The sequence below is a fragment of the Peromyscus californicus genome, unplaced genomic scaffold, assembly GCF_007827085.1.
Source record: "Peromyscus californicus insignis strain IS unplaced genomic scaffold, ASM782708v3 Scaffold_16__1_contigs__length_79575227, whole genome shotgun sequence".
Lineage (NCBI taxonomy): Eukaryota > Metazoa > Chordata > Mammalia > Rodentia > Cricetidae > Peromyscus > Peromyscus californicus.
In genome coordinates this window covers 72206249-72228520 of record NW_026294458.1, presented here as the reverse complement: position 1 = coordinate 72228520, position 22272 = coordinate 72206249, and the positions used below count along the sequence as shown (strand labels likewise).

The window sequence follows — 22272 nt, the reverse complement described above, 5'->3', positions numbered from 1 at the left end:
CTGATGGGAACTAAACGCTGGCCCTATGGACGTCTTATCTCCTACCTACCAGACTGGACCTGCATACTCTGTTCTTGGGTCTCCAGCTCGCAGGCTCATCCTGCAGGCCCTGGGACTCAACAGCATCCAAAACCACGTGAGCCAATCCCTTATAATAAAAGCTTCTTTCTACATAAACATACCCATGGCCTTGACTCTGCTTCCCTGGCCCACCTGGGCTGGGGCAGCTCTCACACAGGAGAACCTGCTGTCCCTTACCGTTTTCAACAGTCCCGTTTCATCTGCGTTAGGACCCACTTGCCTCCTGCATCTGCTTGTCATTTTAAAGTAATATCTTAGGCTAATAATGCCTAGTACCTTTCTGTGTGGTTGGCCATTTGAAGACTTATTATTCTGGCTGAATTCCTCTGGAATGACCTTCCAGTTCATTGATTCACTCTTCAGCCATCCTGTCTAGAGTTTATCTCATCTATTGGGCATTGACTGTTGCAGTCGTTAGCTCCTGTACCCTTTCAACTCAAGACTTGTCTTTTTAATACTCATCTGTTCTTTTTTTTTTTTTTAATCCATAACGCTCTTCATTTACTCAAGAGATAGTTATTTAGCACAACCACCCCTGTGTTATGCTTAGTTCTTGATTTTTTAATTGAAAAATATTTTTCATCTAATATACTCTGATCAAGCTTTTCCCCTCCCCTAACACCTCCCAGATCTTCACTTTCTCACCCACCCAACTCTATGCCACCCATGTGTGTGTTGTAAACAAATAAACAAAACGTTATTGCTCTGTGTATATGTGCACATGTACATGTCACAGTGTGTGTTGATTGTTTTTGCTCTTTTTGAGGCCTGCCACCCAGCTCCCAAATAAATCAACATGGAGACTTATTCTTAATCACAAATGCCCGGCCTTAGCTTGGCTTGTTTCTTGCCAGTTTTTCTTATCTTAAATTATCCCATCTATCTTTGGCTTTGGGGCTTTTATCTTTCTCTATTCCTATATACCTTTTCTTCTTACTCTGTGTCTGGCTATGTAGCTGGGTAGCTGGTGGCTGGGTGGCTGGGTGACTGGGTGGCTGGCCCATGAAGTCCTCCTTTCTCTCTTGCTCCTTGGTCTTTCTTCTTTTCCCAGATTTCTCCTTCTATTTCTTCTCTTTTCCTGCCAGCCCCACCTGTCCTTTCTCCTGCCTTGCTATTGGCCGTTCAGATCTTTATTAGACCATCAGGTGTTTTAGACAAGCACAGTAACACAGCTTCACAGAGTTAAACAAATGCAACATAAAAGAATGCAACACATCTTTGCATCATTAAATAAATGTTCCAGAGCACAAACAAATGTAACACATCTTAAAATAATATTCTATAACAAGTGTGTGTGGAAGTCAGAAGACAGCTTTTAAACATTGGTTCTTTCCTTCAACCGTGTGGGTCTTGGGGATTGAACTCAGGTCTTCAGGCTTGGTAGCAAGGCCCTCACCCTCTGAGCCGCCTCACCAGGCCTGCACAATGGTTTTTAAAACTGTTTTCACGTTGCACCGTTGTTTTCATGCTCTCCTGATTGGTTGCTTTTGAAATTACATGAGCTTGGCAAGAATTCGTTCTTTGTCATTTTGCCTTATTTTACTGCGGATCTTGGCTCTGTACCCCCTCCCCACCTTGCAGGGTTTCTTGCCTCTGTCTCCTCTCTGAAGGCCTCTAGTTCAGAGCCAGATAGAGTGGTTTCAGAGCTTTGGTCCTCACAGGATTGCTGGGGATGCTGGGTTCTAATCCTGCCTTGTAGAGCTGTTTATTTTCCCTCCTAACTGGCTGTGGAATCCAGCCAGGGGTGGACAGAAGCATTTCCTACCCCCTCTGTAAAGAGGGAGCTGCACTCCATCCCTGACTCTGTTCCCCAGCCTTGCACAGAACATTCTCGTTACTGTGAGAAATCTCTAACTGTCTCCAAGTCCAGCATCCTGGGACTGTCAGACCATTCTTCAGTTCTGCTCTGGCACATGAATATGTTGTAGTTTCCTTTTGCTTTTATGTTTTGAGCACATAATTAAAGCAACTCTACCGTGTGTCTGCACCAATGCAGGAGAGAGACTCAAAGTGCGCCCCTTGATGGAGGTCAGTCTTCACTACTGTCCCCCTTTCTTATCACCATTTGACAGGACCACCTCCCCAAATCTCCTTACGGGGAAGAGTTGCCCAGTTATCTTGGCTTTACAAAGGGCTATGATTAGGAAATCAGAATGCTTAGCAATTAAAGGCAGGAGCTGAGCCGGACTTCTAGAGTTCAAATCCCAGATCTCCTGCTTAGCCCTGTAAACTTGGGCCAAACTATTTAATGCTTTAAGCCATAATAGCCTCTCCTGAAAAACATACTAATTGTGTAAACATCCTAAGATTATCCTAAAGATGAAATGAAATGACCATGTCAAAACACACTCCCCACAGGGGCTGGCACACAGTCAGCCCTCAATAAGTACCTGCCATGATTACAGTGGTTGTCCCTGTTGGATTAGAATCAGATGCCCAACTTCAGAAAATTATTATTTTGTTGAAAGGCCCCAGCAGCGTACGCAGCAGAAGAGAGAACTGCCAAGAAATTTCTTAATCATGGGATTTCCAGTCACTTTCAGATCTTGATGGCTGGGTCCCATAACAAATCCGTGCATTGTTTTAGTGGTATAGATTCTGAGAAAACGGAAGCCTAGGATTGCTGCACACATTTGGCCACAGGTACGTGAAAAGTCAAACACAGGTGAAAATCTCTGGGACAGGCACCAAAAATGAAACTGTGTCTTGAACAGAGAGTAGAAAACTGCCCTGAGAAAATTCTGGTTCCTCCATGGGAGTCAGTTTCCAGGAGCACTGGAACTGTCAAGGCAGCATGGGCATTATCCAAAATGGCCATCGTTTTCGTTGGCTTTGATTTTGGTGTTTTGAGACAGGGTTTTTCTAGGTAGTTCTGGTCCTCACTATGGAGCCCAGGCTGGCCTTGAACTCAAAATAACCCTGCCTCAGATACAGAGTACTGGCATTATAGGGCCACCATGTCTGGTTAATGGCCATTATTTTATACTCTGAAGCCCATTGGATGGCATTAGAGATGCTCCTCAGTGGGCGGTGGGGTTACATCCCTACAAACCCATTACACACTGAGAATGTCCTAAGTCAGGTGAGTCAGAGGGTAAAATACTTGCTGTGGCAAGCATGAGGATCTGAGTTCAGATCCCCAGCACATAAAAAGCCCGGTTTGACAGTGTGAGCCTGTAATTCTAGCCCAGGGGAGGAGGAGCCAGGAGGACCCTAGGGGCTTGCTGACCATCTTATACAGCTGATTGGTGAGCTCCACTCCAGTGAAGGACCCTGTCTCAAAATATAAGGCGGAGAGCAATAGAGGAAAGTATGCACACGTGCACAAGCTTGGGCACCTGTAGGTACTTGTTCACGTGCACACAAAACAAAAGGAGAAAAACTCCTAAGTCAAAAGTACACAACTGCACCTAACGGACCTAGTCTCCCAGCTCAGCCCAGCCTGGGCTGCACCTATTCCGAACACTGGCGGGAACCCAGTGAGGCAAAGCGTCTATAATCATTGTCAGTCTATAAGCAATACAGTGCTGAGCAGAGCATGTGATGTACTGACTTCTTTAGGGCACATGTAATACAGAAGAGCTTCCAGCGTACACCTTGACATCAGCATGAAATCAAAGCGAATCACCGTCCTTCAAGGGCAGGGTGAGTAAGAACTCTTCATCGTCTTCGGTGACAAGTTTGTAGACGGTAGTGTGTGAAAGAGCTGTCCCCTACAGTCCTGTTGTTTCAACACTCAGTTCCTAGCTGGCTGCTGTTTGGGAGCTTTAGAGGGGGTGGCCTTGGAAGAGTGTGTTACTGGGGGGTGGGCTTTGAGATTTTAAAAGCCCCCAGCCATCCCCAATACACTCTCGGTTACCTGTGTGTGGCTTAAGATCTGAGTTCTCAACTACTGCTTTAGCGGCCTGCCGCCCGCTGCCTTCCCTCTGCCACCACAGACTCCAATGCCCTGAAACTGTAAGCTCTAAACAAATCCTTCCTTCTGTAAGTTGCCTTGATCATGGTGTCTTTTCACAGCAGCAGGAAAACAGCTAATCGTTTTCTTTGTAGCAAGTTTGTAGACCAAAAAGAATTTGCCGAAATGTATACTTTTACTGTTTCCCAAATGTGAAAATAGATGAATAAAGTCTGAATTTTTTTGTTTGTTTGGACAAGAAATTTACCAACTTCAGGTTTATGTTTTCTGTAATTTCATGAAACTCTTCATAGAAATCAGTAAAATTTGAGATTCCATTCTTAATTAAATATCCCAAGAGTTAGGGAGACAGCAAAATATTCAAGCATACTTGAATATTTTTCTCTGTTTGGGCACTGGAGAAAAGCATGACTGGGTCTGGAGAGATGAGTCAGGTGGAGGGCTTATTGCTCTCACAGAGGATGCTGGTTCAGCTCCCAGGACCCACATGACAGCTACAAGCCCCTGGAACTCCAGTTCCAGGGTAGCTGACACCCTCTTCTTGCCTCAGCAGGCTCCTGCACACACGTGATGCATATGAACTAGTGCGCACATTAAACTATGTAATTTTTAAAAGTGTAATTGCTGGTTATGAGATAAGAAAACCAGTTCTGTTGTAAGGGTGACCAGGAAGCTCATCCTTCAACAAAATGTCCCCCTTTTGTTCACATATTAGCTGTAAGCTCAGAGCTGGGAAATGTAACTTTGCTTAGACTACTGGACAACGGAAAGATTGATTGTGTGCGGTGTAACTGGGGTGTGGCAACAGCCATTTCTGACTTAAACAGTTATCAGTAGACACAACTTTCGGATAGACTCAGAAGTACTTAACTACTCAGCCGAGCATGAATCAGTGGCTGTGGACAGTTTGTGGAAGGAACGACTCAGAAGACGATAGTATACCTGCCTTCTCCTACACCATGGTAGTTCTCCACGAATTTTGTGCCAGCCAGAAGTAATCCACCAGCCCGGGGGATGCTAAATGTAACATTGGCATACTGGCATAAAGAGAGAACTGGTTGCTGAGCCAATTTGAGTGAGTAGTCAGGAACCTCCTTGCTACTCACACAGGAAGCCCATGCTGCTGCTGGAGAAAGTGGTGCAATAGTGTGTGTGAGGGGACCAATGGGACCCAGACCCCCTGGGAGCTGCACAAGGGGGGAACTTACCCACATACAACTTTGAATATAGCAGAAGATTCGCCATATACAGAAAAGAATTTATCTTCTATTTGGACAGTAACCCTCTGGATTTACCCAGAAAAAAAATTGATACACATTATTATTATTATTTTTTTTTTTTTTGGTTTTTTGAGACAGGGTTTCTCTGTGTAGCTTTTCGCCTTTCCTGGAACTCACTCGGTAGCCCAGGCTGGCCTCGAACTCACAGAGATCCACCTGGCTCTGCCTCCCGAGTGCTGGGATTAAAGGCGTGCGCCACCACCACCCGGCTGATACACATTATTTTGACATCATAGTTTCAGACCCTCCTCATCTTTCTCCAGATTGTCTCAGGAAGACACCCAAAACCATCAAGTTCCCGACCAACTCAGGGCAAAATTCCGCTGTGCACAGGAGCCTTCATGGAAGAGCAGGCAGCTCAGTTCTGGGGTACAAAGGTATGTGTAGTGGGTAGCTGTTCTCGATATGACCTTGAAGCATCGCCCCTAGTGAGTTAGCAGGTAACTGTTGCATCTAGCTATGACCTTGAAGTACATGCCCTTGGGGCGTGGCCACCAGGGACCCTTAAGGCCTGGGATGCACATATGCAGCCATCTCTTTGCTCCCTCCTGGTTCTGGATGTTGGGACTGACCAGGCCGATCTTGGAAGAAGATCAGCGTGGGACATAGCTCTGCTTTCTCAAACCCTACGACAAATACCCATGTTATAGTGAGTTACCCCCAATAAATCCCCTTGCTCATTAAATAGACTCCGTGGATTTCTCACATTAGATATGCAAATTTACTCCAGAACACACCTTACTCTTGGCAAGTGAGTTTCACTGTTACACGAAACTCTGGACTGTGGAAGCTAAATGCACATGGCAACTGTTACAGCCAAGGACATGGCTGACATGTCCATTTCCCTCTTTTTATTTTCTAGCCATTGAAAAGTTATAGCTAGCTAGCTCTTATAACTTAGCCCATTTCTATTAATCTATAAGTTACCATGTGGTGTGGCATTACCAGTCTGCTGGCATCTCACTGCTCCTTTGGAGGCGGCTGGTGTCCCCCCTCCTCTCCTTTCTTCTCTCCGTATCTCTGCTCGGATTTCCCGCTTGCCTCTAAGCTGCCTTGCCACAGGACAATGCAGCTTTATTTATCAACCAATCAGAGCAACACATATTCACAGCATACAGAAAGACATCCCACAGCAACTTGGACCATAGGAAGGATTTATCTCCTGAGCCTGACCCATGGAAAGCTTTCTCTGAGCCTGAACTATTGGAGTCCTTGAAATGGCTGAGCTCATAGCGATAATACACATCACATAGGACTTCACCTGTTCCCCGCAGATGAGCCACAAGTTCACATGACTTGTGAACTACGATTATCTTGTAACTACAAAATTGTCTTGTGTTCAGGCCCTGCTTGGGAGCAATTATATGGGTGTTGCACTTCCCCCCTAACTTTCTGTTCCAGCCTCCAAATAACACTGGATTTCCAGGAGTTGGCTGTTCAGTGTGGTAGTTTGGATGAGGATTGTCTCTCATCGTCTTGGGCAGTGGAACACTTGGTTCCCAGTCACTGATGCTCTTTGGGGAGGCTTGCATGGTACCGCCTTGCTGGAAGAGTACATCACTGGGGGGGTGGCCTTGGAGATGAAAAGCTGCTGGCCACTTGCAGTCCACCCTCTCTGCTTTGTGCTTAGGGTAGAGGTTGAGAGTTCTCAGCTTCCTGATCCTGCCGCCCCTACCACCATGGATTCCTCTCCCTTTGGAACTGTAAGCCCCAAATAAACCCCTCCTTCTAGAAGATGGTTTCGGTCATGGTGTTTTATCACAGCAACAGTAACTAATACACCAGAGTAATTCCAGGCCATCAGAGACTGGTCCAACAAGGAATAGTCATAGCTTGGAGGGACTGAGGAAGTGAAATTAGACCACCCCTCCTTAAGAGACAGGTTTAGGCTCCCTTCATCCTTGAATAAAGCACCCAGGTTCTGTCAAGTGGCCACCTCTGTCACTGGGCTCCAGGGAACCCTCCTTTTCTCAGGCTCAAGGATTACAATATCTTCTACCCATTGTTCATTTATTCTTTGCACGTAATTGTTAAAAATCCTCTGAAATTACTCCCTTTGTGTGGTGGTCCAGGTCCCTGGCTGCTGTGATAGCTCAGGCAGGCAGCCTATCTGAAGAGAGTTTGATGACTCCGTTTCGCTTCCTGGTGTGGGGCAGCTGGCTGTTAGTACCACAGAAGAGCCTGCTGGACATCTCTCTCCAATTATGTGTTCAGTGGAACTGTGCTGCTGGCTTGAAAGTCATGATGGTGGAATATTTACACCCCAGAAAACCTTTGATTTCTTTCTCCTTTTCTTTCACTCTGTCTTTCCTTCCCTTTCTCCCTCCCTTATCCCCCCTCCCCTGGCCTCCTTCTTTCCTTCCCATCATCTAGTGTTTATGGAGGTTACCTTTCTCATCGGGGTACAGGAAGCCTTAGAAGCAGCTCAGACTTGGTAGGAAGGGGCCCTGCTGAACTGGAGCTAAAGTCGCTGGTGTTGGAAGCCTGGCCTCAAGTGACTGAAAGTTGGCTCTGGAGGGAGGGTGCTCCAGGCAGCTGATTCTCACGGGTGGGGGTGGGGGGTATGGCACACTGGATGAAGCTGCTTCTATGAGAAAAATGATCCCTGCTGGAGCAGAGAACTTGCTTGAGGGAGGTGACCCAGGACAGAAAACAGACAGGAAGAAACTCTGTGTGTGTGTGTGTGTGTGTGTGTGTGTGTGTGTGTGTGTGTGTGTGTGTGTATGTATGTGTGTGTTACACACTCACGTGGGTGTATACAGGTGTGAGGGCAGGTGTGTGCACATGCACAGAGAGGTCAGAGGTTGAGATCATGAGGTCTTCCTCAACCACTCACTACCTCAGTTTTTGAAAGAAGTCTCTCACAGAACCTGGAGCTCACCACTGATGCAACCAGAGTGGCTGAGCAACGACACCTAGGGACCCAAGCATCTCATTCTCCCTTCCCCCACCTTCCCTCCAGCACCGGGCTGTGTAAACATGGCACTGCCCCTGGCTTCTTCTGTGAGTGCTGTCTCAGTTCCTCAGTCCTCACTGCCCGAGCCTTCTCCACAGCCCCAAGAAGGAGCGAGTTTCTTACTCTGTCCTAGTCTTTGGGTTCTTTGTAGTTCACTCTGTAGTCAGAGCCTAGCACGGAGCCTCCAGAGAACTGAGAAGACAATAATAAATGGTTCACCTCCAAATTTATAATCCTTATCATCATTCTGCACCCCTGAAGAAGGTGTCTCAACAGTGGGTGCTGTGTGACGGACAGTCTCCTGGAACACTTAGATTTTCTCGGTAGTGTAATGGAACAGACTGACCTTAGATGAGTGGGGCATGACCAATGTTGTCTGCGCCTCTGCCTCAGTAGCTCAGAGAAGGATGTAGGCACTGCTGGTCCCTAGTCAAGATGGAAGTCTGGCAACACGGGTTCTGTATCAGCAACAACAGCAGCCAACCGAGCGGATCAACTCTGCTGCGGAGGAAAGGCCGTGATTTCACTGGTTTGCTTGATAATAAACCCCAAAGGTCTGAGCACAGCCTTAGAGCGCCTACCTAATGACTCTTTGCTCTTCCTGAGGTTGTGCACATCAAATCTACCTCCCCTGAGACAGCCTCTCACACAGGAAGACTCACATGTTCGGACACTCTTCTTTCTCTCCGTCTTTCTCAACATTTTTGGACAGTAACATGTTAAGACTAAGAAATTCTAAGCACAGGCTGATTATTTAAATGTGGTGTGTATTCATGGGGTGTATGTGGTGGTGGTGGTGGTGTGTGTATGCGTTGTGTGCGTACCCCCTAGAACATAATATTGGGAATCAGATCTGGCACCTCACACATGCTGAGCACATGCTCCATTGCTGAGCCACACCCCTAGCCCCAGATGAAATCTTTAGAATCTAGGGTTGTTTATGTTTGGCAAAGCATTCCTGGCAAATTACCAGAGAAAGAAATCACAGCAACCTCTTGTTCTAAACAGTTATGGCTGAAAGAAAAGGGAACCAACCCAAAAAGAAAGGGGAGTTAAGTCATGTGCTTCAAATTCCCACGCATCCTGGAAGAGGGTCTTCACCGATGAGTCTCGAAGGACCTCAGAGTGTCATCACATTGGATTTAGGGTAGATTAAATCCAGTCACTAGAAGCCTTACCACGGGAGTTGGTGATCTTGTGAAGATGGAGGAGACTTGTGTGAAATGCCACTCAAGAAGTGACAGTGATTGCCAGGAGTTAGTAGAGGCAGAAAGGACCTCTCCCTAGAGCCTGTGGAGGGAGAGCTCAGTGTCCCCGATGGCTGGTTCAGATGTCTCACCTGAGACCTGGGCTGGAATAAACCCTTTAAGGCACTAACTGTGTTATGGTGGCCATAGGAAACTCATGCAGGGGGGAGTTGAATTCCCACTCAGATACCAAGGTGGGCTTAAGGAAGAGGCAGAGACAAAGACCATTAATCCCACAGGCCCATGCAGGACCCCCACTAATGCCTGCCTTGCTGCCGGGGACTGGCCAAGAAATCGTGGAGTCATGACTTAAACACTTCCAAGGCAGGAAACCCACCCGCCCACATTCCTTTGCATCATTTTTTTTTATAATAAACCCCAAGTCTGTCCTTAGAGCTCCCACCCAGCAACTGCCTGCTCCTCTTGATGTACACATAATCAAATCTCAGGCAAGAAGGGACTGTCGTGTGTTCTCTCTCCAGCCTTCATCCCTTCCTTTCGGCCACACCTCTCGGTTTCCTTCCCATGAGCACCCAAAGTCCTCCCCTTTGAACGTGTCCATTTCTTTCCTTTCCTTTTCCCACTTTTCCTGCGTATGTATATGCATGTTTGCATGTGTGTGAGCACACACACGCTTGTGTATGTGTGCGCACGTGTATGTACATGCTTATGGAGGATGTCAGGAATCATCCTCCAATGCTCTCCCACCTTATGTAGTGAGGTAAGGTCTTGCGGTCAGACCCAAAGCTTGCTGATAGAGCTCTTCTCCTAGCTAGCTAGCTCTGGAGAGCTCCACCTCCTGAGGCTGGAATTGTGGGGTGACCACTATGGTCACCAGGAATGAAGTTCTGGTGGTCCAAACTCCAGTCCCCAGACTTGCTTGGTAAGTGCTTAATACCTGAGCTGTCTCCGCTGCCCACATTCCCTCCAGACATGGCTTGACCTCCACAGGGGCTGGAGCCATTGCTATTCCTCTTCTAGAGAGGGAGCTGGGGATGCTTCCCCTGCTGCTCACCACGGCCTGCTGTGTGTAAGGGCAGAGTGTCCTGAGGGTTTTGTGTTAGTAACTTCCCTAGTTGCTGTGATGAAACACTCAAACCAAAGTGACTTAAAGAAGGCAAGGTTAATTTTGGCTCACAGCTCAAGGGTACTGTCCTCGAACATGGGGACAGGAGCTTGAGACAACTGCTCACATTGCATTTGCAGTCCAAGACAAGGTGGCGAGTCTTATGCTCAGTTCTCTTTCTCCTTTCTATTTAGTCCCTAACCGCAGCCCACGGAATGATGCCACTGTTGTTTAGGGTAGATCTTTCCACCTCAATTAACCTCATCTAGAAGACACTTCACAGACGGGCACAGAATTTGTCTTCTAGGTGACTCTGGATCCCACCAAGCTGATAATCAAGATTAACCATCACAGAGGCCTCTTCTGGCCTCTCTACCTGTTCAAAGGTCAGCTAGCATTTAGAGAGAAGGCAACCTGGCACAGAATTCCCCTGGATAGGCAGAGGGAATGAAAGACCAGGGCTCCAGGGCTCCACAACAACTTGGGACTAGAGAAGTATTATCTTATGTTCATCAAAGGAGGAGAGAGACCCCCAATTCCCCAGGAAGGGTTAAACCCAACCAATATAATCTGTAACGGCAAACCAAGCCAAGTATTGTGGCACATGCCTTTAATCTCAGCACTTGTGAGGCAGAGGCAGAATTCTCTGTGAATTCAAGGGCATCCTGCTCTATATAGTGAGTTCCCGGTTACCCATGGCTACATAGCAAGACCCTGTCTCAAAAATAAAATCTGTAATGGCCATCTTTGGGTGGGTAGGGGGTGAGGGCATGATGTGAAAATCATTAAGTTGGCTTTAAAACAATCTTAACATTTGTTCTCAGGGCAATAGTTACCACGAGCATTTGTGCCAGGTGCGGTACCAAGCAGGTCTCGTGAAATCACCCAGCTCTGCAAGTTGGTATAATTAGCCCCGTCTTACAGCAGAGGAAACAGGCTCAGGGAAGTAAAGCGAGTTTTCCAAAGCCACACATGGAACAGAGATCGGAGTATGATTTGAACAGGTTTGTCTGACCCTGAAAGTCAAGTTCTTGACAGCAGACTGCAGTGTAGCCAACCTGTCGGCCCAGAACAAAGATGTAGAAAGTCAGAGTGTCACACACCTTGAGAGAAGACGGCTCTCAAGACTCCCTTCGTCCCAGGTACCAGTGCGTCTCCCCACAGCCGGGTCCCAGCCATGAACGTCTGCGGCTCCTTTCAGGCCAACATACAACCTTCTTACCCTGACTTAACAAAGTCAGCCCAGCCAGCGAAGGCCTGGCCTCCAAGCTGCCCCCATTGGACCCCAAGCCTTTCCTGGTTGTGACGTGTTCTGTCTGTGATCCGATCTCCTTATCTGTATTCCCTACACCCCATCCTGTTCCAGTTGTCCACAGAGGAAGGCCCTGTGGCCAGCATGGTCCTTCCTCATGCTTGCAGAGCAAACTTTTACCATCACCTTAGTCCCTGGAACAAAGGTGTGCTTGGTTCTTTTTATCCCCAAACCTGGGTATACCTTATTCCTGTACTTCAGAAGTTTTTTTTTCTTCTCATGTCCCTGCTCAAATGCTCCAAGTCCACTGTTTAAAAAAAAAGTGTATGGTGGAGGGTGTGGGGGCTAGGAGAGGAATTGGGGGGGGGGAGGGAATGGGAGTGGATTTGATGAAAACATCAAGAAAATTTCAAACAATAAAAAATTAATTGAACATAGGTTTCAAATCATTTATGCAGTTTGGAATCTTTTCAAATAGGTGCTTGGATAGAGGAAATATACTATCGATGCTGAGTCCCACCTCCTCACGGCTAGACTCATCACAATTGTTGCCTGTGGCGGAAAGCTGAGATTTTTATCCCCTCACCCTATATGTGTCCTTGCCAATGGCTACCAATGGTCACCTGGCTTTCGTCCACAGTGAGTTCTTGAGTGGGTCTTCCGTTCACTCACGGCGTGTCCTTTGGAGACTCACATAGCTCTCTGCTGTCTTGTTTTGTGGCTTTGTGCAGGCCGGATTAGAGGAGCGTGGAGGGTCTTCTTGGCTGAGTTCTCCTGTCTCCGCTTGCCTGCTGTTTGTGAGGGCCGTCTTTAGCACTGGCTCCCGTACAAGTTTCCCGGTGGAGTATAAACGAAGTGGCAGGGGGCCCTGGGATGAGCTGTGCTGGATTCTGTTGACCCATTTCAACAGTGCTGGGGACCTGTTTCTGGTCTCCCTTGCTGCATCCTCTTGGCAGGTAGACTCTAGCTCTGACTCCCTCAGGTACCTGTCCCGGGGACTCAGCAGAGAGACAAAGACAGAGCCACACAACTCTCATTAATCCATGTGGAAATAAAAAAAAAAAAAAAAAAAGATTCGGATGCCCAGACACTGGGACCCCTGGGAAAATGACAGAAATAAGTGTCATTTATGTGCATCTGGTTTTCCGGGGGTGGGGGTGGGATGGAGATAAAGCTTTAAGTCTTTAATAAGGCTAGAAATTAACTTGGGATTAGCAGCGAGATGAAGCATCTCCAAGAAGCTGCACAAGGACACACCTGCTTAGGGCTTTTTGGCCTGGTTTCCAGAACATTCTCTAAACTGTTACTACTTATCTCCAGCTTTTCCCAGGTTGAAAAATTAGTCATTGCCCATTGGTTTGAGGTCCACAACCTGCTCTGCAGATGGGCTCTGCTTGCTTCCAGGGGTACTGCTTCCAAAGCTGCCATTCTGCAATATTTCCCGTTTCTGCACTTTCACAGGAGGCTGGAGATCTGGCCTTGGCCTGTGAAGTGTGGAGGAAGAAGCTCCCCACCAAAGGTGAGCAAGGACCCACGCCCTGGGCTGGGAGAGGTGAGAGTGGGGGTCAGTGGGTGAACATTTTGCTTTGATTTCTCGAAGTTTCTGGAGGCTAGATGTTCAAGATCAGGGTCCAAGCAAGGTAGGCTTCATTCTGAGACCTCTTGCCTTACAGATGGCTATTTTTTCACAGGGGCGGTGCGGGGCAGAGACTCACAGAGAGGCACAGACACAGAGACACATACACACATAGACAGAGAGACGGAGAGCACGCACGGGAGACTGAACTTACATCTCTTCTCCCAAGGGTGCTCAGGAGATGGCTGCACCAGGACGGTCCTCTGTGGCCTCATTTTAACTTGAACTACTTCCTTTCTCCAAGTACAGCCACACTCGGGGTCCCGGCGTCTCCATGCTGAGTAGTCACACATTTGGTCTACAACAGGCAGTGAGTCGGAGCAAGGGCTTGAAAGCAAGTTTATGGGCATCCTATGATGAAAACCAAGTGTTTCTGCCTGAGTGCCTGGCTGGTAAGACTTAGGCACCGCCAGACATGGTGGTACATGTCTGTAAGCCCAGTGCTTGGGCAACTGAGGCAGGAGGGTTTAGGGCCAGCCTGGATGACACAGCAAGACCTTGTCTCCAGACAAAACAGAAAACATCAGCCTCCAAATCTGGCGCCTGAAGCAACACATAAATATCCTGTCATAGACTGTTTGCTATTTTTATATTTAGCATGATTTTTCTTTCATAACAGAGAAAACACTAAAAATATAGACTGACTAGCATCTATCAGGAGTAGGTAAAAAATGGTAAACATGGGCCGGTGAGACGGCTCAGCAGGTGTCCCCAGGCCTGAGGACCTGAGTTCTCTCTCTAGGACCCACGTGGTGGAAGGAGGGAAGTGAGGCCGCCGGTTGTCCTCTGACCTCCACATGCGCACTGTGGTGTGTGTGTTAAAACAGAACAAACAGAGAACAACAAACAACCAACGGAAAAGCACACAGGACTGCGGGGAGAGGGAGAACCAGCCTTCCCCTTCCTGGCTGTCTGCCGCAGAGTGGTCCGCCGTGAGACCGTATGTACACCACCAACAAGCATTACCTCCAGCAGGTTCTGTTACATACATATGTCTATGTATGTAACAAAATCGATCGATGAAAAAGAGGCTGTCAATTTGAGAAGGGGAGACATGGTTGGGGTTGAGGGAGGGTACTGGGAGGGACTGGTGGGAGGAAAGAACAGAGTGATACAATTTATTTCAATTAAAAACATTTTAAAAAAAAAAGCATGATACTTTCTAATTAAAAAAAAAATCACCGTTACTCTTTGCTGGTGGATATAGAATTGCCCCGAGCTTTTGTGCTTGAACTTTGGTTTTAGTCTTGAGGCAGGGTCTCATTGTGGAGTTCAGGCTGTCCTTAAGCTCGATCCTCCTGCCTCAGCCTCTTCACTGCTGGGGTTACTGCATGAATCATCAAGCCTGGCTTCTTCAGACCTTTCTGGAGTCGTTTATTTGGTAATATGCTTTAAGAGCCTTAAAATGTGCTCCTGTTTTGCTGAGCTATCCTGCAGGGTTTACTCCCGGGAAGCCACAGGCGCATGCTTGGCCATGCTACAGAGATGTTCGCGGGAGCATATTTGTGTTGCAAAACACTGGAAATAGCTGATCTTCTATTAAAATTGGTTAAAGTAATTAGATATTCCTCATTATGGAACTTGAAGCAGCCTTTGAAACTCAAAGGTTGGCAAAAGCCTGGCTTGGCAACACCGTCCAGAATGCCTCCATTCAAGAGGTTCTTTCTCCTCCCCCACTTCCCTCTTATTCTCTTCTTATCAGTTAGTATTAAAGATAATCCTAGAAGCAGCAAAACTGCACTAAGAAAAGAAAAATCAGCTCTTCCAAGTGTATTAATTTGATCGAGAGTACGGTGGTTTGGAAGAAAACAGTCCCAAAGGGAGTGCACTATTAGGAGACGTGGCCTTGATGGAGAAAATACGTCACTATGGAAGCACGCTTTGAGGTTTCATATATGCTCGAGCCACGCCCAGTGAGACAGTTCACTTCCTATTGCCTGCAAGATGTAGGACTCTCAGCTACCTCTCTAATACCATGTCTGCCTGCATGTCCCACCATGATGATAATGGACTGAACCTCTGAACTGTAGGCCACCCCAATTAAGTGTTTTCCTTTATAAGAGTTCCCATGGTCATAGTGTCTCTTCACAGCAATAGAAACCCTAACTAAGACGGAAGTTGGTACCAGGAACTGGGGTATTGCTGCGATAGGCCTGACTGTGATTTTGTTTGGAGGAATGTGGACTTTGGGAGTTTGGGTTAGGAAATTAATGGAATACTTGAAGCACTGCTTAATTGGCCATATACCAGTAGAGGCATGGAAGACAGTGGTGTTAAGGGTGATTTGAACTGTAGGGGCTGGGTCAAGAGGTTTCAGAGGAGAATTTTCGTATGTTGCCTTAGAAATTGTTCTTGTGATATTTTGGTGAAGAATGTGGCTGCTTTTTGCCCTTGTCTGAAAAGTTTACCTGAGGCTAAAGTGAGAATTTTGGATGAATTCCCTTGGCAGAGGAAATCTCAAAACAGCCTAATATGGACTCTGTTGTGTGGTCACTAGTGTTAACTTGTTAATACCACTGATAGAGAATAAGACCACTACCACAGTTTAAAGCCAAATTTGAAGTAAGCTTTAATTAAATATTGGCCAGGTGGGTGGGCTCTGGGCAAGTCCATGCCCAAGTTCTTGGGAAATGGCCCAGAATCAAGCATGGCAAGGAAAACCCGATAATTCATTGCATTTCCCGTCAGGTCCAATCAGGGGCAAGCATACATCCTGATGTACCTCCAGCCTGTGACCCTCCAGCCCACATGTGATCAAGCACATCTGGTGTAAAAGGGTCAAACAAACTTGTTTAGGGGAGTGAAAACGTGTGCCTTGTTATTGCCTGTAAACAACAGCCTCCAGCATTTCAGGAACTATCCATCCTTGGGCAAGGGGCTTGCAGATCAGAGGCATTTTTGTTTCGTGGATCTCTAAGGCGCAGTAGTTAAAACTCAAAATGTAACTTAAGAAATGGAAAAAAGGGAGTGGTGACCTCAGGGTAAGATCCCAAACCAGCTAAGTTTCCAACTTGTGAAGAGAAATTAAAGAAAGCTTAAAGAAAAAGCTCAGAGCCCGTAAAGAAAATGTGTGGTGGTTCACGGCTTTAATCCCAGCACTCAGAAGGCAGAGGATGGTGGATCTCTGAGTCTGAGGCCAGCCTGGTTTACAGAACAATTCCAGAACAGCCAAGCTTAAGCAGTGAAGGAAACCACTGAAAGTTAGTGAAGATGGAATTGAACGAGGGGGCCATGTTCCAGCCCCAGAAAGCAGCAGAAGTTGGCAGCTTTGGCCATGTGGTTCTGGCTTTAGAGTCAAGGATAGACGAAAGGCGTTATGAAACCTTCCTCTGTGGTTCAGGAATGTCAATGAGGCCAGGCATGTGTCGGGGTGTCCCTGAGAGTTCTACATCCGTGTGCCAGGCTCTGGCCAAGGCTATTGGTTGCTCTCCACAGACTGATTGTAAGGCCCTATTGCTGAAGACAACATTGGCACAACACAGTGAACACAGAGAGGTCATGCTGGTGCTCACATGAAGCCTTCACCCCTGTAGACTAATACTCATGGTACTGGAAGGAACTTTGCACACCACCACAGGAGAAAGGTAAACACCAAACCAACTACAAACCCCTTGATCTACAATGGTGACCTGCCTGCAGAATACACTGGTGTAGTAGTAGCACAAAGCTTGTGGGAGGTCCAACCAAGATCTGACTGGATTTAAGGACCGCTCCATACCTGACATTGTTTGGGTGACCAAGAACCTAACAGTACATAACCCAGGGACCTAGAGAAAAACCAAATACTACTGCTCTGCTAAAGGGACATAGCAATAAACTGACTCCTAACAACATCCTGCTACAGTCATAGATCAATCAGTGTCTTGCTCAGCCATCATCAAAAGAGCTCCCTCCTGAAGTAGCTGGGAACAAATACAGAGACCCACAGCCAGACAATGTGTGTGAGAGAGACCTTGGAACACTCAGCCCTAAGTAGGATGTCTTCATCAAGTCCCTCACCTCAGAGCTCAGGGAACTTTGTGAAAGAGGAGCTGGAAAGAGCCGGAGGGGCTGGAGGACACCAAGGAAACAAGGCCTTCCAAAGACAGTTTTTAGACATGTCCTGAGACAGCTGCTGTCAGCTGCCCCCATCATTTTCTTCTTGTGTAGTTCTTTTAACATTTCAGGTCCTTTGCATAAACACTTCATAATCAGCTTATCCGTTTCTGCAAAACTCCCTGTTAGAATTATGGCTGAGATGGTACTGAACCTACAAACCAATGTGAGAAAAGCTGAAATCTTAACATTCTCCATTTCCCAGTGCATGGGCATGATATAGCTTCTCATTCATTGAAGACATATTTAATTAAACTGAATGATAATTTATAATTTTGAGGTAGGTAAACTTGATCTAAATAATTCATCATTAAGACTCTTCCCAGGTAATTCTAGGTTGTGGCAAGCTGACATTTAAAATCAACTGTCACACCAGACCCAAACTAAATCTTCCAGTCACTGTAACAGTGAATCTCACCTGGATATCTGTTGCTTATAGTAACACACGTCTTTGCCAACTCTCTATTAATTAAAAAGAAAATCCTAAAATGTTAACATTTTTTATCCTGAAATTAAGAATAATCTTTCCCTTTACAATCTGGGAAGCAAAACTGTTTATGAAATGTGTCACTTGAGTTGAGGGGGAAAAAATAAGAACTCCCAGGATCCCTCAACAACTCTGACTCTTGCTGTCTGCCTCTTACTACCGAGTTCCCATGCAAATGCCAGCCTCATCCACCTCTGTGCATGAGGAGCCTCTTTTCTTAGTGCGTTCTTCTAATCAGCTTGGGAAATCCGATAAAGGTCTCATCTTGCTCAACCCCAAAGTAACCTGCCTTGGGAAACTAACTCATCCCAACTGCCATCAGCCAGGAAGCAGCCCGGGCTGGATGCTGGGTACCTTGACATCACTTCTGCCCTCACCCACCCTGGAATAGAAGTGGGGGTGTCTTCACGGCCATTTTCCCCACCCTTGGCAGACAAGCAAGCCACGAGCTGTGCCAGGCTCTGTGTGGTGGAGTGCGTCCACGCACACTCAAGTTTCTTCTGGGTACTCAGAACTGAAAGAGGCCTGGCTGGGTCAGAAGTCGGACATGCACCAAAGTGGGAGAGGCAGAAGGTTTGTGAGCGCCCTGCATGAAATAGGACATTCCAAAGCCATGTAGGAGGACACACCACGGTCAGTGTGGGATCCCGACCATGACTTCATGACCAGATGACCCACCAACTGTGCAAGAGCAGAGAACACTGAAGCCCTTCAGAGTGGACAGCTGGCAGAGTGTGTCCTTGGAGACAGTCCCCATCATACAGTGTGATAGGCTGTGCCAGTCAGGACAGCCAGGCATAAGACGGTGATGGCATGAAGAGGTCTGTGAGAGGTAGGGAGAATGTGCCTAACCACGTCATCTACTCAAGTCAATGCCAAGGCCCAGGCACTACAGCCACTGCCTTCCGGTTCTACACCTGCATCTTTTCATCTGCACACAGCTGGCCAGTTTCTGCACCACACAGGGCTGCTGTGATTGGTGACTGGGTGGGCTCCAAAGGAATCAGAGTAACACTATCAAAATCACAGTGTCCAGGCACAGTTTTGCCAAATACTCAGCACAGAGGGACTTTCTGGCCACTCATGACATCCAGTTTGATGAGCACTATGATACAGCAAACACTCTTCCAAATATTTCCTCTGCAGCCACCCAGTCACCAATCACAGCAGCCCTGTGTGGTGCAGAAACTGGCCAGCTGTGTGCAGATGAAAAGATGCAGGTGTAGAACCGGAAGGCAGTGGCTGTAGTGCCGGGGCCTTGGCATTGACTTGAGTAGATGATGTGGTTAGGCACATTCCCCCTACCTCTCACACAAAGGTCGTCCAGTCAGATATCCTCCAAGGCACCATGATACAGCGAGAGGGAACTGTCAGGTGGAAGGGAACTGGTGGAAGACAGACTGTGGCTATTGACAAAGTGGGATCTCTAAAGCAAAGGCCACAGGATGTGGGCTGGTTGAGACAAGCTCTCCAGAGAGGACACTGCAGAGACAGGGTGGCGGGGTGGTGGTAAGACAGGGCTGAGACGGGACAGCAAGAGATGGGGCTGGGGAGACAAGAAGTCCAAGGGTCTCAAGGCCCTCTCAGACCGGCAGTCGACAGGCTGGATGGGAATGGCTGGCCCTGAAAGAGTTGATGAATGGGCTCACTTGGGAAGTCGTGGTTCAAATTGTGGGACATCCAATGCCAAGTCCAGCTCTGTTCCTTCTAGGGAAGGGAGGGGAGGAGGAGGGAAGGGGCAAAAGAAAGTCAAAGGCCCAACTGGGGAGTGGTTGTGAAATACTCTCAATGTCTTAGTTAAAAGTTCTGACTTTTTGTGGTGAATGTGGAGGAATCAGTGGTTTAATTAGAGAAATGAGGAGTGGAACATAATCATATCTGTGTTTCTGCATCCCATAGATGGTACCGATTAGTTCATGGCATAAATGACAGATGCAGGTGACATAAAAAGAGAGATGGTAGATATAAATGATAGACAGATAAGAACAGTATAGAAGATATCTAGATAGACCAGACAATAAAGATAGGAAGACAGACCAGACAAATGCAGTATATACAATTGCCTTGGTTTCTTTTTTCTGCTCCCAGGCTTAGATACCCTGACAAAAGCAACTTAAGGGAGAAAGGGCTTATTTTAGCTCACGGGTACTGTCCATCACAGTGGGAAGTCACAGTGAAGGGACTTAAGGCAGTGGTCACACCCACGGCTAAAAACAGACAACAGTGAACACATTCACACTCAGCTTGCTTTCTTTATGTTATATAGCCCAGGTTCCCTGCCCAGGAAATGGTCCTGAGTTAAAAATGGGTCTTACCAGATCAATTTACATAATCAAGACAGTCCCCTCTTCTCAGAAGCTGATCCTAATCTGGATAATTTCCCACAGGTTGTCCAGAGGCCTGTTCGCCTGATGAGTCTAGATTCTGTCACATTGACAATTCATACTGAGCATCACATATAGCAAGAAGAAGATACAAATCAAACAATAGCTTAATCGGTAGATGTAGATAATAAAAAGGTGGTAGTGACTGATAAGGCTAGACTACAGATCAATAGGTTGATAGGCAACTCAAGGTGAAGATGCTGGTAGAGAGTGATGGAGAAGGACTGGGGATAAAAACGGGAGTCTAGTTTTTTCCCAGTGTTCTACAGATACCTTAGGTCGGCTGGTCCTTGCTGACTGACCCCCACACAGACTGGTGACCAGAGGATGGAGGAAAGTCATCCCCTGACACCTTCCCCGGACTCAAGCTGAGGTCACAACCCTGCCCTACTGCTCATGACCCCTCCCAAAACAAAAGAGCTTTCTTTCCTGGTCTTCTTTACTTTGGCCTCAGTTTCCCCCCCTCATTGTGACTGCCTGCTAGATGCCTAGGAAGAGGAGACAAATCCCACTGGTAATGCCACCTTGTCCACAATGGCAGTGGTTGGAAAAGCAAGACTCCTGCTTCGAAGTCCAAGCCACCAGGGAGAGAGACGATCAAGGTTAATGTTGGGATCTTGGGCACAGGGCACCTGCAGCCACGCCTTTGCCCCGTCTCCTCCTGCTCTCATTGTTCCTTCCCACGGACCAGCTGCCCGCAGGCTCCTGGCAAGGATGAAATGGGTAATGCAGGCACCATTCGGGGGAGACTAACGCCTGAACAGAGCCACATCTGGAACAATTGCTTCCTACAGAGGTGCAGGGTGTCCCACGGATGACTTAGAAAAGAGGTGAAGGTTGTGACAGGTTTATACTGCCCCTCAAATCTGCTCCGATCCTTCCTTCTTGCCCTTCATTACCCTCTGACTGTTCATTTTACCCACATTTCCTTAACGTGGAATCTTCCTCTCATGTCAAGAATCCTGGGCAGCAAATTCCCGTATTGCTGCTGTAAGTCGTGTATCTCCGTGTGCTGATTGCGTTAGTACCCCTTCTCTGCACAACTTCCCCACCTACCAGTTCAAAGTCACTGTCATTCACACTGCAATCAGCTGTTAAGCCCTCCTGTGTGCTCATTTGAATACGAATGTGCCCTTCAATAACATGTGAGATTGCCATGTTTACAAATATACTCCAGGTATTTAGAAATTTAGATGATCTGGAACACACTGTGGAAGCTGCACTGGGGGCCGCTTTAAATGACTTAAGCCTATTTATCAGTCACTCAGTGATTCTTTACACACGCTTCTGTTTTCCTGTCTATCCTCCATCAAAACTAAAATATGTTCTTTTGGGGGATTTTGTTTTTTTCCACTGTATTAAACCAATAATCTTCAAGACAGGTCTTAATTAGCAGCTGCCTCATCATGGGTCTATTTTTTTCTAATCCCTGCAGATTTAATTCCTGCCTCTTTTTGAGATAGATGCAGTAAACAGGGAAAAGAGAAAAAAATGCTTTCTGCAGTTTCAGTGCTAAATTCTAACTTCTAACCAATGATTTATACAGAGCATGAAGGAAGCAAAGGGATTTTTGAATGAAGAGGTCTCTAAGGTATATCTGGCGGTAAACTCCCAGTAGAGCAGTGTGCCCTTCAGATGGCCTCTGTCATCATAGTTAGCTTTAACTGTCACTGTGACACAGCCTAGAGTCATCTGTGAAGGGAGTCTTGACCGAGGGATTTCCAGGATCAGTTTGGCCTGTGGGCCTTTCTGTGGTGGATTATCTTGGTGGTTAATTGATGGAGGAGGGCCCAGGCCACTGTAGGAGGCATCATTCCCTGAGCAGGCTGTGTAAAAAGACTAGCTAAGCATGAGCCTAAGAGGGACCCAGCA

At 47.0% G+C, this 22272-nt stretch overlaps 1 protein-coding gene across 11 annotated transcripts in view; it reads left to right on the top strand.

Moving 5' to 3' along the window:
* Positions 1 to 22272, top strand: part of CUNH21orf62 (chromosome unknown C21orf62 homolog) — a 113460-nt gene that overhangs the window by 16100 nt on the left and 75088 nt on the right. For 6 of the 11 annotated variants that reach the window (XR_008218914.1, XM_052741149.1, XM_052741152.1 and 3 more), the window contains 3 exons: positions 5541 to 5654; positions 12530 to 12754; positions 13119 to 13317. The gene's annotated coding sequence lies outside the window, so the exon portion shown is untranslated. Of the gene's footprint in view, positions 1 to 3642; positions 3727 to 5540; positions 5655 to 12529; positions 12755 to 13118; positions 13318 to 14176; positions 18839 to 22272 lie in introns of those variants that run through there. The other 5 variants (XR_008218915.1, XM_052741146.1, XM_052741148.1 and 2 more) reach the window with 5 other exon arrangements.